Source organism: Canis lupus, chromosome 7 (genome assembly GCF_003254725.2).
Source record: "Canis lupus dingo isolate Sandy chromosome 7, ASM325472v2, whole genome shotgun sequence".
NCBI lineage: Eukaryota > Metazoa > Chordata > Mammalia > Carnivora > Canidae > Canis > Canis lupus.
This window is the reverse complement of record NC_064249.1, coordinates 75839144-75845143: the sequence shown is the minus strand read 5'-3', so window position 1 is coordinate 75845143 and position 6000 is coordinate 75839144. Positions and strand designations below refer to the sequence as shown.

General features: G+C 42.4%; 1 long non-coding RNA gene across 1 annotated transcript in view; it reads right to left on the bottom strand.

Annotated features, from left to right (window-relative positions):
- Nucleotides 1-901: 901 nt before the first annotated feature.
- LOC112648075 (uncharacterized) overlaps nucleotides 902-6000 on the bottom strand; it is a 36082-nt gene continuing 30983 nt past the window's right edge. The window contains exons 3-4 of the long non-coding RNA XR_003128724.3: nucleotides 5590-5826; nucleotides 902-995 (exon numbers count right to left, since the gene is read on the bottom strand). This is a non-coding gene — a long non-coding RNA (uncharacterized LOC112648075). The remainder of the gene's footprint in view (nucleotides 996-5589; nucleotides 5827-6000) is intronic.

Here is a 6000-nt window from a genome sequence, read left to right as displayed (position 1 = left end):
GGGAAGACAACAGTAGCTTCATTTTTCATATAGAGACTGAGACATGACCCCCCCCCCCCAACCCCAGTAGAGTAGGAGCTGAGGACAGATCTCCAGGGAAAGGTCAGCCTTAAGAGACAGATGTGGAAGTCATGGACACATGGGATGGGACAACCCAGCTAGAGCTAGAGCTTCAGAAAGAAAGAGTACCAAGGCCAGAAGAAATTCTATTTAAGACAAGTCATCAGAGAGATAGAAGAATAGCAAAATTTCAAGGGAAGCAGTTCAGGGTGAGGTGATGAACAGTATCCAAAAGCATGGTTCAAGGATCCCATGGAGTCTTACAGCCAGGAGCAATCTCAGGGGAGCAGCAGGCATGATATCCACATTGAACAGTGAAGGGAAGGAATGAAGTGGATTCAGAGTGGCTGCCATATTTGGTAACAGAGGCAACATGTGGTCAACACTCAAATGTTTGTCATATATGTAAATGAGGGAATAAATACACACTTGGAAAGAAGCAATTAAAACTATTGTTACTGCTGAATTTATGACTGTCTATATTAAGAGTGGGAGGTGGGCATATTGACAATTGCTAATAAGTTACAGAAAAGCCTTGAGTTTTTATTTTTTAACTAGATGAACTCTGTTTATTGATACGACTATAAAGTTGCCTATGTTTGTAATGAATGCAGTAAATCAGATCATGAAGTACACTAGTAAGTGACTATTAGATACTCAGGCTTTGAAAATCTGATGATCTAAAGAAGACCTTGCTCTGACTCAAGTAAAGGTTTATTTTCCTCACCTAGCTAAAGACAGAGCAAATAGTCTAAATATTTTTGGGTTATCTTAAATGTTTAAGAATATGGATAGAAACAGAAAGGACAAAGACAATAAAAAGACCAACCATCTGAATTCTGGGCTGCTTTACCAGAGAATAATAAACTGAGAACCCTCCTTCAATCCTCCCACTTACCATAAGCTGAGCAGTGTGATGAACTCAACTCCATGCACTTGAGATAAAGAGAAATGAAAAAAAAAGTTAGTAAATCTCCTACATTACACAATTTAAAAACTTCACATCATCCTTATACCTTACATTAGTTCAAGAGTGGGTCTCACTAATAACCTGAGAGTATCACTGGAAACACTAGAGTCAAGGCAGACAGAACCAGCATTCCACTATGGGGTCCTGGACACTTTTCTTGCTTCAAAAGGAGTTGGTGGCGGTGGTACATGGGCAATAGACCCTCCAAACTGGCCCTTCTCTATCCAACCTCAGTGTCTTGTTTCCACAAGTCTATCAATTTACTCCTCTTAAAATACAATTTCAGGGCAGCCTGGGTGGCTCAGTGGTTTAGCACCTGCCTTCAGCCCAGGGCATGATCCTGGAGTCCTGGGATCAAGTCCCATGTCAGGCTCCCTACATGGAGCCTGCTCCTCCCTCTGCCTGTGTCTCTGTCTCTGTCTGTCTGTCTGTCTCTCTCTCTCTCTCTCTCAAGAATAAATAAAATCTTTTTAAAAATACAATTTCATCCTATTACTCTATATCTCAAAAGTTTTCAATGAATTTTTATTTCCATTTAAAAAACAATTCAAACTCCTCAGGCTAATTCCATGCTAGTTCAAGATTCCCTAGATCCTGGTCTTATCTGTCTTACGTGAATTCTGTAACCAAATTGACTTGCCATTGTCCCTCAGAAATAGACTCATGGTCCTGCCTCAGTGCCTTATCTCATGTGAGCCCCTCCCTGAAGTGTCTTTCTCCACTAAGGGCTTCCTGCTCACAGGAAGATGCATATTGAATTTAAGTTTCTTGGGGATGTAGGATGAGCGTTAAATTCTTGTGTTTCCCACTGTGTGGTGTGGCGCTACTCACACAAAGGCTCAGAAAACACAACTGAAAAATGAGTAGAAGAGTGAATGGATAAAATAAAATCCAAAGTTGGAATGATTTTTGGAAAAAAAAAATATGTACTCATTGGGATGCTTTTAACCTGCACTCAAACTTCCTTATGCAATAAAGAAATGTGCCATTTCTTATTATCACATGTAACTGGAAGTCCAGTAGGAGAAAGAGTATCAGAGCCAGCTGCTAAGGGACTCAGCACTGTCATCAGAAATGCAAGCCTGTCCTATCTCCCTGTCCTGCTTCCATCCTGCTGGCTTCTTCCTAAGCAGGTGACCCTGTGGCTACGAGATGGCCGCCAGCAGCAAGGAGGGCTATGTGTGTTTTTGTTCGAATCTGGCGGGAGATAGCCCGCCTCCCTGTGCACATCCCAGGGGAGTGGCTTGGGCCAACCAGCTTGGACTACCTGAGGGGGAAGTCAGCAGTACTGAAAACATTGGACTGCCTTGGCTAGGTTTCTAATGAGACTAGATAGACACTCTTGCTAATAAGCAAGAGGAAGGGTGGTGGTAATTGATGCTCAGTAGATAATCTAAGTCCTTAGCAGAGCTAGAAAGGAAATCACAATGCTCTTACATGCATTACCTCATCAAATCACAACACTGAGCTAAGCGTGATTGCTCCTACTTCACTGAAGAGGAAACTGAGGCACAGCAACATCTAGTGACTTGTTTCAGCTTACACAAGTCTCAAGCAATAGAGCCAAGATTTAAAACTTAGGTTCCAAATAACTTCATGGCTTACAATATGACCCTGCCGGGAGGCTGCAAAAAAATGCTACCCAAAACAACTCTATTGTTTACCAATGGCAGGAGCCAAGACAAATCAGAACCATCACCCCATCCACCCTGCCCTCCAATGAGCAAAAATAACAAAGCGTGACTTATTATTACTTGATATGCTTGAAATCAGGTAGTCAGATTGAAAATTAATCACAAAAAATAACTAAATGTGGACTCCAATAAAAAAAAAGCTAAATAGGTCCCAGGCACTATACTAAGCACGTCTTATGTATGCTTTCATTAAATATTCACAAAAATCCAATGAGGTCATATTATCCCCAATGTGCAGATTGAGAAAGTGAAACTCAAGGAGGTTAAGTAACTTGCCTAAGGTAGTCAGCCAACAGTAGGTAGAACTAAAATGTGAACCCTTCCTCTTAAAACCTATTCCGTATCCTTCCATACATTAATAATTCTTATATCTGTCATCTCTTACAGAAACTTGGGAAACTCATTCCTAATTTGCTTAGAATCCATGGAAACAGTGGGCCACAACCTCTGTTCTTTCCATCCTTCCAACACCTCTACTCCTGTCTCAGCAAAAGAAAAAGGAGACACCAGGTATAACCCCTTTGAACCAGGTAAACTTGTTGGAACACTTGCTTGGACCTCCAAAGTCCACATTCTCAAGGTAGGAGACATCACCTCTAACGGGGCACAAATTAATTCTTTGGCACCAAAGACATTTTCTATAATGGTTTGTGGCCTTCCGAAGTGCAATGCTACCCATCAAAAGCTTATTTCGCAGTATTTCATTTCTCTCAATAGGGAGAATTTTAATCTAATCTAATTTTCCTCCTCAGGAAGATGATAATGAAAAAAGTAATTGAGAATCCACTGGGAAATGAACTGAGATTGAGAATGGCCCCCAGGGGCCCCACCTGCACCCACATTCCTTCCCTTCCACATTCCTTCACAACTGGGTAGTGTTGGCTGCTAACCAACTAGAGTGTCTTTTCCGACCTTCTCAATTACTTGCAAGAATACAAATGTGTTCTTCACATACACATAAACCTATGTATAAGTGTTCCCAAAAAGGAAGAGTTTTCGAGAGTCCATTTGAAGAATTCTTAGTTAAATGCAGTCCAGCTGCTTTCTATCCTGCGGGACCCACCAATGGACACAGTGACTCTCTGAGAAGTGACCCTGGCACAGCCAAGAGTTTAGGGCACACTTTGGGAAATGCTGCTTCAGGCAAGTCACCAGCCCCAGGGCCTGCCCACACTCAGGATGAGATGGGAGCAAGAGAAACCCTTGCTGACTGCATTTATTTCCTTGCCTTCTGAATTCAGGACGGCCTGATGCTCAGCTCCGCTCTAACCAGGCCAAACCTCAGAAATAAGTGACACAATAGGAAAGCAGAGAGTGTTTTTTGTTTTTTTTTTTTTTAATCCTCATGGCAATCTATTCACAGCAGTGTAAACCATGCACCCCCCTCAAATACACACTCTGTTAGTACATTTTGAAGGGTTTCGGGGAAGTGTCAATGAGGATATGTGGATTGATTTATTCAGCAGGAACATAGTTACAGACAAGAAAGAAGGAAGAAGGGAAAGAAGCAAAACTGCCAGGAAATCCTCTTGCAAAGGGAACCTGCTGAAGAAGATGAGAAACAGAGACCAGAGAGATGGGGTAAATCCCCAAAGTTTCAGGGAGTTAGCAGCCAGGCTGAGCACACAGCCCCAAGAGCCAAGCCAGGCCACTCTCTGCCGACCCGCACTACATCTCACAGACAGGGGTTCTTTTAATGGCATGCACTAGAAGAAAATACTCCAGAACGGCGAAATTGCCAGAATGCCAGCAGCCTTTATAAGGATTTCCGTGCAGCCCATTTTCATTTCCTCCACGTGGTGGGCCCACCTCCTTTGTTCAGATTTCACCTGCACCACCCTAACCCGCAGACACTTGCTATAACATAGTGTTTCCAAGCTGGGATTTTGGAGGAGGCCTACAGGCTATCTTTGACCACTTCCTCCCTTTTCCCCTCTAAGCCCAGTTGGTATTTTCTGAGTGACACCCTAGCCTGGTGTCCACATGCATCTTTGACTGATGAAACAGATATGTCTCCAGCATGATTTTTTTATTCAGTCACTTAAATATACCTGTATTGGAGTCTTCCTGGCCAAGGATCCTAACGTCCCTTGTTTCAGAAATTGCACCCAAGGCTGCAAGAACTCCTAACTGCACAGCATCTTGCTTTATGTGGTGTTTTCCACTGACGTCTATAAAACTCAAAGTTTAGTTTCCATCTTTGGGACCATTAAGTATTTTCATCAGAGATTTTTATTTTACTTAGTGTTTGTGTTTGTTTTTTGGTTTTGGTTTTGTTTTGTTTTGTTTTGTTTTGTTTTTGCTTAGTGCTTTCTTTAAAGAAAGTATTTTGCATGTGTGCTTGTATGCAAGGAAAGAGTTTTTGAATGATGTTTCTTTGATTATCTCACGTAATCAGCAACCCCCAATGTCACCCCAGAGCATCTTATGCATTGCTAAGCCATGTGTTTGCAATCGGCAGTTGCTCTTTGAGCCCAGCCAGCATATGTTTTTGGCTTTTGAATTCAATTTCAGCAACCTTGAGAAGGCACAACATTGCTAGGCAGGAATTTGAATGGCATTGGCTTAATTTGGATTCTATAGAAGCCAGACAACTGTCCACCCGTCTGTCTTCTCCAGGATGTCTACTCAGGATGTCCCTTTGCATGTGCACACCAGTCACTCACTTAGTCCTAGGCCTCTCAGTCTTGTACATATACAGTGAAAGGAGCAAAAAATGTCCACCGTCTGTTTGATGAAAAGCCTGCAGGGTGGGTCTGCATGAAAAACCCTGCACATTTATACACGATGAGGATAATGAATCCGGCAAGGGTTCTGCTGAGCTCTGGCTTTTAATTAGTCAGTGAAGCTTGATAAATTGCTCACCTCTTGGGCTGTATCTCCGTACCCTCAGACATCTGGAGGGAAACTGGAAGGGAAATGTTCTGCTCATTCCAAAGAGCCAGATGTGTGCCATCACGCGGAAGGAATGTCCAGATGCCGGACATCTCCACTGCATTCCTCCAAGCGAGCCTTTCCCGCAGACTTTTTGGAAGTCAGATGAAGAACTTCTTATTGAGGCTTACCCAGTGTGTTGTAGAGCACTTTCTGCCACTTCAAATCCTTTCAAAGAGATAGGGGTGTAAGTAAATAAACTCATTTTATTATGAGACTAAGGAATTATTTCTTTTTCAAATTATAATTCTATGTCCAAATAGACTTCGTTACCTAGATGGAGTGTGTTAGTGTTAACCAGAGTGTGTGTGTGTGTGTGTGTGTGTGTGTGTGTGTTGGCTA